Below are 13,832 nucleotides of genomic sequence, written 5' to 3'. Positions count from 1 at the left end.
TATTCCTCTGTTGAGAAGTCTCTGTTTAGCTCTGTACTCCATTTTTTAATGGATTACTTGATTTTTTTGCTGTTTAACTTCTTTAGTTCTTTATATATACTGGATATTAGTCCTCTGAAAGATATAGGGTTGGTGAAGATCTTTTCCCAATCTGTAGGCTGTCGTTTTGTTCTGATGACAGTGTCCTCTGCTTTACAGAAGCTTTTCAGTTTCATGAGGTCCCATTTATTGATTGTTGCTCTTAGAACCTGTGCTGTTGGTGTTCTGTTCAGGAAGTTGTCTCCTGTGCCAATGAGTTCAAGGCTCTACCCCACTTTTTCTTCTAAGCAGTTTAGTGTATCTGGTTTTATGTTGAAGTCTTTGATCCACTTGGACTTTAGTTTTGTGCAGGGTGATAGGTATGGATCTATTTGCATTTTTCTACATGTAGATATCCAGTTAGATCAGCACCATTTGTTGAAGATGCTGTCTTTTTTCCATTGAATAGTTTTGGCATCTTTGTCAAAAATCAGGTGTCCATAAGTGTCAGGGTCTTGTATTCTATTCTATTAATCCAGGGAATCTTATGAAAGAAGTGGGAAACAGTAAGATCTGGAGAGGACAGGAACTCTACAAGGAGAGCAACAGAACCAAAACATCTGAACACAGGGGTCTTTCCTGAGACTGATACTCTAACCAAGGACCATGCATGGAGATAACCTAAGACCCCTGCACAGATGTAGCCCATGGCAGTTCAGTATCCAAGTGGGTTCCATTATAATAGGAACAGGAACTGTCTCTGACATGAACTGATTGGCCTGCTCTTTAATTACCTCCCCCTGAGGGGGGAGCAGCCTTACCAGGCCACAGAAGAAGACAATGCAGCCACTCCTGATGAGACCTAATTAACTAAGATCAGAAGGAAGGAAAAGAAGACCATCCCTATCAGTGGACTTGGGGAGGGGCATGTATGCAGAGGGTGGAGGAAGGGAGGGATTGGGACAGGAGGAGGGAGGGAACCACAGGGTGGATACAAAGTGAATAAAGTGTAATTAATAAAGAAAAAAAAAAAGAAAACAAAAAAACAAAACAACAACAAAAAACAACAAAAAAAAAACATGTTCTTTAAGGCCTGCTCTCTGTCACACCCAGTATGACAGTGGCGTCAATGCAGGTCCATTTGGAAGACACAGGACACTGTTATGGGTAGCTGACCAAAGGATTCTCCCTGGCTAAACCTTAATGAGAACCAGAATGTGGTTCAAGGCCTCTTCTCTTTAATTCTTCCCCAGTATATCTCTGTTTCCATGGCTGTCAGACATTCATTGTGGTTTGTCAATCCCCCATAGCTCGCTGGGTACCTCCCAGTAGATCTAGTCCTATCCTGATTGCTGTTTCTCGTCAGACTGGCATGCAACCTGGGAGGGACATTTTAGAGTAACCAGTCTTTGGTCGACTGCAGTCTTTCAGGTTAGACACTTTCTGTTTTCTGGATGGCCTTTCTGGTCCGCACAGCTAGGTTGGCCATCCAACTGGGACCTTCTTTCTTCTCATGAAGATTGTTCCTCTTTGTTCTAGGTCAGCTACCTCACTGAAGGGACAGTAACATGTAGCTGCTTCAGGCTGGGTGCCTGACTTCAGGAACACAGCCGAGACAGCTCATGTAGGTCCATCCACATTATATTATTTATGCCTTTTTGGCAACCTAAGAGGACAGGAGCTCTGAAAGTAGCAAAAATAAATAAACCGAAAGTCAAAACACAACATCCTGTCTGGGAAACCTTGAAAAAGGTAGAGCTGTGGTCACAGCCCAGTCAACAATATGCTGGTTGTTTGGAAGAGCAAAATAAAATTTCCTCTGTGTCCACAGCTGTGTCGGAGACAGACTACACAGACAAAGCACGCAGGCAGACACCTGTCAACACAGCAACACCCAGTGATGGGAAAAGTTCACTTTCCACAAACCTATTCAGAATTTTATAATCAAATAATTTAAAACACCGTCAAGATTTTCTTCTACAAATTGTATAATTTGGCATAAAACTAGATCTGACCCCTGGACAGTCTGGATACAGCTCAAAAACTTATGATCAACTGTGCATTGGTGTTTGAACACAACCATCTCTGAGAAGGGGGCCCTGATTTAGTTTACTGTTAAATGAATGTGCCGTTGTGATGTCACTGAATCCTCAGTTGATCCTATGGACAGTGAGGGATGGGGTCTAATGCCCCTCTTATTCTAATTTTCCTTGCCTTTCCTGTTTTCTACTCTTTGGGGTAGGCAAGGATATCACAGGGAATGAAAACGCGAACTTACATCGGGGACTTCTTATCAAGTTCATGTCATTGTCTATGCTTCCTTACGGCTCATATTTCCTAAGGTGTTTTGGAAAGAGTACATGCTACAGTTTGTATCTCCAACATCCCCCAAACACCCACTCTGAAAGGTTTGGTTCCCAGGTGCTACTCTAGGACCCTGGTGGAACCTCAAGGAGGTGGGGCCTAGGGGAAGGAAGTTAGGCCATGGGGGGTGTGCTCTTGAAGGGCCTAGTGAACCCCTTTCCTCTCTTCCTCTGGGTTTCTGTGATTGTGAGGCAAGCAGCCTTCCCTACCATGTGTTCCCACCACAATTCAGTGTGTTGTTTGTTATTAGACCAAAACCAATGTGGCAGGTGACTGTGAACCTTTGTAAACAGTGGCCCCAAAAAAGCTCTGTCTTTTAAGTTTTTTATTCTGTATTTTGTTGCAACTTAAAGAGCTGACTAACACAATATAACTTGTTTCCTAGTGTAAAACATCCATGGACAGCATGAGAAAATTGTGAGAGTAGTGACAAGGCCTATAATGACAGAAGAAATGCTTTTCTCTGTTATGGGGTCAGCTAGATATACCATAACTCAAACACCAAGTCAATGTAGATGACAAAAATTTATTGTACTCAAGCTGTTGCTGATTTATCAGGGCTGCAGAACAGACTTGGGAGCTGAACTGCATTTTTGAGCCAGAATATCACAGAATATCTAAGCTTACAAACCACAAACATCTATGCCAAATTATTGTTACATTTTTTTCACTAATCAGGATAGGAGTTGGTTCCTGGGCCTGGGAACATGAACTTGATTGACTCTGCCAGCAAGATGGAGAAGTTGCCCTTGAGATGGCTGGACTCAGACAACTGTCTCCTTACAACAGAAGCTGTTCAGCTATTGGGAAGTCACCAGCTCTCCTGGGCCCTGGGACTTTGAACTTAGTTTCCCCCTATCATTAAATGGCGTCTGAAAACAAAATGGCAGTACTTAGAACACGTTCCTTTTGCTTTTTCCCAACATTCCCTACAGAAATACCAATCTTTTTTCTCTGCTCTGAGAAGTGGCTTCAACACTCAAGATGTCTGCGCCAATCAAGTTTGAGGTCAGTTCTCCACTTAACTCTCCAGTCCAATAATAAGGAGAGGAGAAGATTGCTGTTGGAGCTATGGACTACTTGGAGAATTTAATAAGTGCTATCATTCTCTATAGAAAAAGACAGCAGTGCTTAAAAGTAGGCCTACAATTTCATACAGGTCATGGGTGCCCTCTCCCACTCTATTTCATTCTTGAGATTTAATCAAGAACATACATTCTAAAATGACCTTACAGGGCTCTTTTTCTCTATATCGCCTGCCATTTGAACATATTCCTATAAGTTTTTATGTGTTGGAAACTTAATCCCTGACTTCATATGTTAATGGCATTTGGAAGTGTGGCCTCTGGGAAGTAGTAGGATTAGATGAGGTCATATGGGCAGCATTATAGCGGCTTTATGGATTTTCTAAGATAGGCCTGGAGAGATGGCACAGCTGTTAAGAGCACACACTGCTCTTCCAGAATCTCAGAGTTCAATTTTCAGCTCTTATGCCTGGTGCCTTTGAACCCCTGTAACTACAGCTCCATGACATCATCTTTCTGTCTCCCTACTAAGCATTAGGCTCATATTCAAATACCTATACTCATCCCTCCCTCCCTAACACACAGATACTTTTTAAAAGTGCAGATCTAAAAAAAAGATTTCTTTTTTTCCTTTTAAAAAGATTTGTGTTATTATTTTATGTGAGTGTTTTACCAGTATTTATATCTAGGCACCACACGGATGCTTCCTGCCTGTGGATGTGAGAAGAAAGTATTGGATCCCCTGGGACTGGAGGTACAGATAGTTGTGAGCCATCAAGTGTGCTGGGAATCAAACCTGAGCCTCTGCAAGAGCAACAGTGTTTTTATAACTGCTGAGCTATCTCTCCAGCTCAAGATTTTTTTTTTGAAATAGCACCCTTGCTATGTTGTGCCATGTGGTACCCTGCATCATGCTGACCTTGGGAAGGTCCTAGCTAGATGCTGCGCACTGCTACACGTCCAGCCTCCATCACCACAAGCTAAACCAACTTTTCTGCAAAAATTACCTGGTCTATGCTATTCTGTTACAGCAACAGAAAGTGGCTTCAGAAAATGCCCCAAAGTTCCCACAGCTCAGCCGGTAATTCCCCAGAAGAATTTCCCCCCAAGAAATGCAAGAAGAGCTCTGTAAGTGAAAGCAGTCTTTGTAAGATTAATGCCAACCAAGCCTGTGGGATCCCGCAAAGAAGAGCTTTTCCTTCTTCTTTTAAACCCCACCATTAATGCTGTGCACAGGCATGTCTATACACAGAGGTCTCTGCCTTCCCTTAGGATTCTGTAAATTGTCCAAGTAATTAGCACGGGCCAGAGTTGCAGTGTTTTCAAGCTGCTAGTTGTGCAGGGGTGAATGCTGATTAACGAGAGGACACACATGCAATTGTTAGGTATGGTGATGGGCAGACAGGGAGCCAGGAGGGTCTCGGGAAGAAAAGGTCCTTAGATGAGAAGAGCTGTGAAGTACAAAATAATCTTATTAAAAATGCATGCTGTTGAGGAAGAAACCTTTAAGTGACCTCATTTTTGTTCCATTCTAAAAGATTTCCTACTCCAGCTGGTCTCCAGTGAGTAGATTGGGTCACTTTCTCTTTTCTCTTCCAAGCTTCCTGTTTCTTTTAATTTCTGCTGAAATCATCATCACCCTTGGGGTGTGCCATCCTTCCAGAAAGATCAACTTTTCAGTTCTCAACCCAGGCCTCTGCAGAGAGAACATGGCCTAATGTTCCTGCTTTCTTTAGTACCAAGTGAGACCAATTCCATCACATTGATCTTTGGGGATTTTGTCATGGTTTTCATTAGTCTTTTTTTTTTTTTCACTAGTATTTGGTTCGATAGGGATTTAAAGTTGTTTTTTTTTTTTTTTCCTTTGTTACTTGTTTATGGTTAAAATGTTTATGTGTGTTTCCAGAGAGCCTGATGTTAAGGAAAACTCTGTTTGGTTGGTTCAGCCCAGATCAGGTGCCTTCTGCATTGCCATTAGCAACTTCGGACACAGAGTCCAAGGTTAGGGCCCAAGTGATGGTTCGCCATGTCAGGGGCATTGTGGTGACACACACTCTTAGTGGCATCACAGAAACAATTACACTCAAAACATTTGACACAAACAAGAGGTGTGAGGTGCCACAAAAATTTGCAGTGAGGGAGGACCAAGAACACTTCTTGGAGGATGTAGTGATGTAATGTTGAAAGAAAAGTGTCGGGGGGGGGGGAAGTAGGCAAGTACAGAAGAGAGTTTGTGCTGCAGAAATCATAAGGGTTCAAGGGTCGTGAAAATAATTGAATGGTGAAGACATGATGAAGAATAGGAGCAATCAAATAGGGGAAATGACACAGTTAGATCTGGGACTTGTGGTTATTGTTGGTGAGTGGAAAAGGGGGAAGGAGGAGGGGCTGACTGGGAAGGGAAACACTGAAGGACTGAACTACTGTTACTCCATTGTCCCTTACTGTTCTCAGGAGATTGCTTCAAGGACTCCCAAATGTACCAAAATCCTGGGATGCTCACATCCCTTCTATAGACTTGTACAGAGTGAGCCTTCTGCATACTTTAAACTGTCTCCAGAGACTTAGAATACCTAATGTGATGTAAATGAATGTAAAATAGCTGTTATGCTGCACTGTTTAGGGAATGACAAGAAATTGTGTTTATATTCACTACTCAAGTTCTTTCTCTCTAAAATACTTTTTATCCTTGGGCATAATCCCATGGGTGTGAAGGCCACCTATGCTTGTTTTTAGGCTGGTTATGGGTACATAGCAGTTGATTATAAGAATCTTTTTTTTTTTTTGGTATATAAAAACATTTAATATTGGTGGTTTCTAAAGAAAAGCAGTAGACCTAAAGTGAAAACAGGAGAGTGGCAGAGATGTGGACCTAGAGGGTTAGAAAAACATTAAATAGAATATCATTTAGCTTGTGAATAAAATTAGAATAGTATACATTTTTATATATACATATATATTACATATAATTCTATATAGTTGTCTTAACCAATCTGAAATAGTGTAGTGATTGTTTTTACTATGTAGCTTGGGTAGCAGGATTCTGAAGCTCTTGTCTTTAAGATTAAGGGTAGTCTAACCTTTTGCTCATGAGTGATAGCCAGGGACTTTTACCAAGCTTGAGTGTTGATTTTTAAGCCACGGATGGCCTTAGGTTGTACCCAACGTGCAGGGGCAGGAGACAATAAAACAGTTGTTCTCCCTCTAATCATTGCAAAGTAATCTTAAAAACCAATAAGAAAAACACAATTGCTTTATGTCCTGTGAAATATTTTTTAAAGATATAAATGCTAGCTTTAAATGTACATAAAAATGAGAAACAACATACTAGAATTTATAGTGAACTTCGCCGATTACAACTTATAGCAGTCAAAATATCGAGAATTTAGGAGTCTTGTGTCTAAAAGCTTTTGAAAAGAGGGGTAGTGTGAATGGTGCCTGATTTCTTCTTGCACTAGAGCCTCCTCTATGGAGAGGGCATCTTCCCTTCACCTGGGCAAATCTGCACACAGTTTCTCAGTTTGCATCAGCTTCCAGTACGCTAGCCTTTGCACTTTCAATGTCACAAAACCTTTGGGTTTCCTAAATATTTCTTTTTGCTGATGTCACTTTCTCTGGACATCTTCATCCTTTCCTCATGACCATTTCCTAGTTCTTCTGTACAAACCCCTCGTTCCAGTTCCTCTTGCTGCTTAGGCAGGCCTCTTAATGGGGCAACACCCACATCCTTGTAGTCAGCTATTTCTTTTATAAGAGATCACTGCTTTTCAATTTAAATTCATTTCCATAGAGCATCATCACTTTTTATGTCTTTGTTATGCTTCCATTTTTTGTTGTTGTTGTTAGGGAATTCCCTCCTCCAACCCTTTACTTAAAACAACAACAACAAAAAAAACAAAACAAAACAAAACCTTGTAGTTTCTTGCTATACAATTCAGGACAGGCTAAAACTTTCTATATGATCCAAGCTATCTTCAATCTTGTAGGCCTCTGCCTCCATTTCTCATATGATATGATTATAGATGTGTAACATTAAACAAAGCCAGATTCCTTCTTTTTCTGTTTCACTTTGAATACAACATCTCATACAGCCCAGCCTTGGCTTGGCTGAGGCTGGGCTTGAACTCCTGATCCTTCTGCCTCTACCTCCCCATTCCCAAGCTTACAGACAAGGGACACCATGACAGGCTTGAATTTCTTCTCCTGAATATTGTTTTATAAAAGGTCGTTGGAAGATAAGGAATTGCCTTTCTGTCTGCACACAAACTGAAAACAAACTGAAACCAGTTTCCTGATAAACTCTGAAGGAAAAGCATGGTCCTTGGCGAGTATGCAATTTGTTATTTATGTAGCCATTTCTGTCCTAAATATCAAGCAGCAGGTATTGTGCTTAAAGCAATTGTTCACAGGTAATTCACCCTGGTAAGTGAGATCAGAGCTGGGTTCTTGGGAGGACTGACTATTTAACTGACTTGTGGTAATAGAAATTAAAGATTATAGGAACTTTGCAAAGCGTAGTCTGCTTGAGTCTGCTCTTGATTCAGGAAAACAAAAACCTCTCAGGAGAGAGAGAGAGAGAGAGAGAGAGAGAGAGAGAGAGAGAGAGAGAGAGAGAGCACTCTCCTATGGAAGCAGTAGGAAAGGATGTCCAGGCCAGGGTTCCCAGTAGTAATGTGCAAGAAATATATGAGGCATCTGTTTAGAAAATGCAAGACATAGAGCATGGGGCAGGCAGTGACAGAGACTGGCTGAAGAGAGACACTCCTAAGACAAAACTACAGTGTAACTGAAATCAGCTTCTCCTTCTTCTTCTTCTTCTTCTTCTTCTTCTTCTTCTTCTTCTTCTTCTTCTTCTTCTTCTTCTTCTTCTTCTTCTTCTCCTTTTAAATCTGGATTTGGCTTTGTAGCCCAGGGTATGCTTGAACTCTCCATCTTCCTGAAGCAGAGATGGAGAGCCTGACTCTTTTGGGACACTGGTAAGTACTATTAAAGCATCATTTCAATCAGGACCAATGTTCCTTCAGTTCCTGTATGCCCGCCCTCTGATGCCTCTTTTTCTGGGGATAAGTAAAGAGGAGGAGGGTGGGACAGTCTGCCTCCTTAACCGGCAGCTGTTAGATTTACCTTTGCTGTTCTAGACACCTTGAGCGGACAGTCCAAGAGCCAGCCAGATTATCTTAGGCTGATGGCAGCCATTTTGAGTATTCCGCTGACCCTACACAATCATTATAGCCGACTGCTTTAGCTCTTGAAGAGAAGTTTCACCGTCAGCTAGGACCGTTTCAAAGAATTTGCACCAGGCATTTTCCAAGATAACTCCCAGTGAATTCTAGACAACCCCCAAATCATTTCCACTGTGGGCAGAGGGAGAACTCATCCCTCAGAGACTTAGCAGAGGGATAGCTGTGTTTGCTGCTAAGAGGCCAAGGCTGTGATGTTTACAGTCAGTACAAACATAAACCTTCATTTGCTTGCGTGCTTTGCTGAGCTTAGAGCATATGCTTCTCCCTGTGACTCCATAACGAGGTAAGTCAGCCAGGAGATTCCCTCAGGTGCTGCTTCACCTGATACTGCAACATTAGGACCAATAAAATGCTTCTCGTGCGTGGTGCTTTCTTTTTTTTTACTGTAATTTTTCATATATTACAATTTATTCACTTTGTATCCCAGCTGTAGCCCCACCCTCATCCCCTTCCAATGCCACACTCCCTCCCTGTCTCATCCTCTCCCATGCCCCTTCCCCAGTCCACTGATAGTGGAGGGCCTCCTCCCCTTCCATCTGATCCTAGCCTATCAGGTCTCATGAGGACTATCTTTCATAATCTTCCTCTGTGGCCTGGTCAGGCTGCTCCCCACACAGGGGAAGGTGATCAAAGAGCCAGCCATTGAGTTCATGTCAGAGACAGCTCCTGTTCCCCTTGTTAGGAAGCCCATTTGGAGACAAGGAGAGCAACAGAACAACAACAACAACAACAAAAATCTGTGCCTAGGAGTCTTTTCTGAGACTGATACTCCAACCAAGGATCATTCATGGAGATAAGCTAGACCCCCTGCACAGAGGTAGCCCCTGGCAGCTCAGTCTCCAAATGAGTGGTGCTTTCTTACCTATTTTTATTAGTGTAAGAGAAGCTGATAAACATGCAGAAGGAAGCATGGGGACAGCAGGGTGGCAGTGATACCTGAGCAGTTGGTAGACCGAGCTGCAGGATCAGCAAGGGAGCCAGCTGCTTGACAGCTGACGTAGAAGCAGCTGAACAGTTTGAGACTAAAACCCGGGGGATGATGGATGTAAAGATGCTGAAGATGCTGAAGAAGGGTGAAAGGCTTTAAACACTAGGGGAGAGAAACTGCAGGCTCTGCGTACTGGAAGAATTCTAGAGCAGTAGTTCTCAACCCTCCTAATGCCGACACCCTTTAACACAACTTTAATACAACTTTATACAACTCATGGTTCAGTGACCCCCTCACCTCCAAACATACAATTATTTCTCTCTCTCTCTTTTTTAAATTCAATTTACATCCTGATTGTAGCCCACTCCCTCCTCTCCTTCTGGTCCCACCTTCCCTCCGTCTGCCCCCTACCTCCCTTCCTTACTCCTCAGAAAGGGGAGATACCACCAACCCACCCCAGCACATCAAGTTGAATCTGGACTGAGCACATCGTCTTCCACCGAGGCCAGGCAAGGCAGCCCCGCCAGAGGGAAGTGATCCAAAAGCAGGTAACAGAGTCCATGTCAGAGACAGCCCCTGTTCCCCTCACTAGGGTACTCACATGAAGACTAAGCTTCCCATCCAGTACATCTGTGTAAAGGTCTTAGGTCTAGTCCATGCATGGTTCTTGGTTAGTGCCTCAGTCTCTGTAGTCTCCCCTGGACCCTGGTTAGTTGACTCTGCTGGTCTTTCTGTAGAGTTCTTGACCCTCCGGGTGCTTCTATTCTTCCCCCAACCCTTCCAGAAGGCCTAAAATTATTTTGTAGTTTTTGTATTTAGTATTTTTGTAGATTTTGCTAGTTGTGAATCTTACTGTAAATATGTGTGTTTTCCAATGGTCTCAGGGAACCCCTGTTCAAGGGTCTTTTAACCTCCACAGGGGTCACAACTCACAGGTTGAGAACCACTTTCTGGAGCATTATTAAGCATTTAGGGCCAACGGTCTCAGACACACCAGACCTAGGAATGGCATCTTGGTATTTAGGCCTATCTGGGATCTACCATGCTAACTGTTTGCTTTTGGCTAAGAAATATCAAAATTATAGGCTCATCTTGGTAGAGCTAAGGGTCCCACTACACGAGAGCTGGAACAACAGGTGGTGCCACCTGCTGCTGCTCCTCTCACCTGCCTGCTGCTGCTCTCACCTGCCTACTGCTGGCCTCACTGGCCTTTTGCTGTTACCAGTGCTGGAGAGTACAGAAGCTGTTGAGCATTAGCAGTTTAGGACTTCTCCTTACCTGCTTACAATTTCTATTCAGGTAGCAAAAGACTCCAGTCAGATAACTGATAATTCTCCTTTTTCAACCTCCCCAGTTCTGGGGTTACAAGGGTGCGCTACGATGCCCAGCAAGACCAGTTACTCTTGCTTAAACATTTTTGTTGGGCTGGCCATTGGACTGTCGGTTGTTGCACGGAGATTCATTTTATGTTCCTGTCTCAGTGCAGAATTTGTGCCTGTTCTTACATTTCAAAGTAATAAATTATTAAAAGCATAGCACCATCAAACAACTGTCGTTGGATGACTGATTTAGGCATTTACTCTTTTGTACATTAATGTTTGTTTAGAGACCAGGGAGATGGCTCTATAGGAAAAAGCACTTGCTACAAACTTGACAACTGGCATTTGATTCCCCGGACCCATAGGGTAGAGGAGAAAGCTGATTCCCTTCCACAAGTTACCTTCTAGCCTTCTCACTCCTGTGTGCCCTCCCACAAACAAACAAACAAACAAACAAACAAACAAACCCACATGTAATTTAATATGATTTTAAAGGATAGTGTGCATGAAAACAAAACACATATTTGACCTTACTATCGAAATGCAAGCTTGCAAGAGTTTGGAATTTGCAATGGAATGTGATTGAAAAACATCTGGATGATACTATGTGGACAGGTTGAGGGATGTTACGGAGAACTGAAAGCACTCATGGGGCAATTCTCACAACCAAGGAGATGAGTTCTAAATCAATTCTATTTATAACCATGTAGAAGAGTGTGTATGTGTGTGTGTGTGTGTGTGTGTGTGTGTGTGTTCCCTCTTTTCTGATTTGGCAGGTGAGTCAAATTCTCTCAGCAGCTGTTCTGGGTTTGGAGGTCTCCAGGTATCCTCTCACTGCTCAAAATAAATGATGCAATGCTCTGAGAGTAAAAATAGTATCTTTAGAAATCAGAACAGATTGAGAGGGAAACTCAAATGTATTGAGGTCAGAGGAACAGGAATGCTCGTGTCCAGGTGAAAAGTCTAGGCTCAGAGGCTCCTGGAAATGACTGTTGCTTTATGGTACAAAATCACTACTGTATCTTGGTATAGATAAACCCTACAGACCTCAGGTATCATGGTGTGTTATCTTAAAAACATCAATAGACATGTTGGTGTCTTTCCACGATTTCAGAATCTATTGAATAACCTTCAGTTGACAATTTGAGTTTTTGTTGGCTGCAGTTTATCAAGTAATCCTGGTTTCACTTGATAGCAGGCTAGTTATGTATTCCCATTTTAATAACTAATAGTAACCTTCAGATTACATGTTTCACAGAGCAATGTGTGTGTGTTACAGAATGGTTACAAAAGGGTTAAAGAGGGCACAGAGTTCAAAGGGGTGTTGGTGGAGGAGGAGGCACAGACAGAGACAGTACAGAGGCAGAGACAGTCACTGCAGGTGGTTACATAAGATATTAATTAGCCCAGTTGGAGAGCTGCTGGAAGCAACCTAAGCAGAGCTTCAAGGTAGAGCCCAGATGCAGAAGCTTAGTTCTGTCAAAGGCAGAAAGCTACAGCACACTGAGGTGAGCAAGACAGGCTGCAAGACTATTGAGGTGAGGTAAAGTACCCAGCCTGGAAGAGCAGGTGGAAAAATCAATTCAAGTCATTCAAGCAATAGGGGCCATGTTGAAATAAATGTCCAGGGGCAGTTGGGTGTTGTCTGCCCACTGCTCTCTTGACATTTGCACAAAATCATCAAATGACAGGTCAGTGTGTTAGGAGAGTAGTCAGAGATTCTGGGTTTGAAAGTCATTGATGGATTCATTCCTCAGAGTCAGCTGCATTTACAAGTGAAAGCCAAAGGGGCTGGAGAGATGGCTCAGCCATTAAGTGTACTAGCTGTTCTTCCAGAGGACCTGAGTTCAATTCCCAGCACCTATGTGGTAGCTCCTAGCTGTCTGTAGCTCCTGGTCCAGGGTATCTGACCCTTTCCCACCTGTACATGCAGTCAAAAGACCAATGCACATAAAATACAAATAAATAAATTTTTAAAAAGTGAAAGCCAAAGTTGCAAGGTTTTGGAAAAGGGTGAAAAGAATAAGATTTGAGGTCTCTTTCTAGCCAGGCAGAAACATCACACTCTAAACTGCCAAGAAGGTCGGATTATCTGGTGGCTTTCTGAAAAAGAACAAAGGCATACCCTAATCTCACTCATAGAAAATCCAGAGTTAGGGATATGGCTCAGCAAGTAAAGCCGCTTACTGTTATCTGCTAGCCGTTAGTTAATGATCTATCAGGGCTCATTTTCCTCCCAAACACATGTAAAAGCCAAGCCTATGTAGGGTCTGTAATCCCGGTGCACCCATGAGGAAAGAAAACACAGGGACAAGAGAACCCCAATGGACCCTGTCTCAACCAAGATGCAAAAGTGAGGACCAGTACCGGAGCTGTCCTCAGACCTCTACATGCATACGATAGAACTTGTGTACTGCATTCATGTGTGGGTATAATATGTGCACTGGGCAAATAGATAAAAACAAATGAAGAGAGAGATCTAACAGCTAATAGATTGGTCAATTGCTGGTCAGGAAACAGGACTAAGGCTAGGCATCGGATCCGGAGACCATACATGGTATAAATTCTACCTAAAAATGCAGGTTTCCACAATGCTCTTCCTGGCCCTTGTCCACTCTTCACTTTTTGAGATTGTTCCTTACATAGAAAACAATGGTCCCTTTGACTGTTCCTTTCTAACCCTTTGGAGTGCCATCCACTATTCCAAATTTAGTGGTTTCTGTTGTCTAGTCTCTGCATGTATCCTTTGAATTCATTCAGTGCAAACCACTCCATTCAAGTGGAGGCCAGAGTGAGATCCTAGTAACAGCTGTTAGGTTGCCCCCCTTTTAATGCGATCCAGGTAGTGGTGCATCTACTGTTGGTCTAGGGGAATGGTCCTCATCCTTTCTAATGCTGCAACCCTTTAGCATTGTTCCTCATTTTGTGGTGACCC

The sequence above is a fragment of the Meriones unguiculatus genome, chromosome 19 (genome assembly GCF_030254825.1).
Source record: "Meriones unguiculatus strain TT.TT164.6M chromosome 19, Bangor_MerUng_6.1, whole genome shotgun sequence".
NCBI lineage: Eukaryota > Metazoa > Chordata > Mammalia > Rodentia > Muridae > Meriones > Meriones unguiculatus.
The sequence above is the reverse complement of the archived record's forward strand: the minus strand, read 5'-3'. Positions refer to the sequence as shown.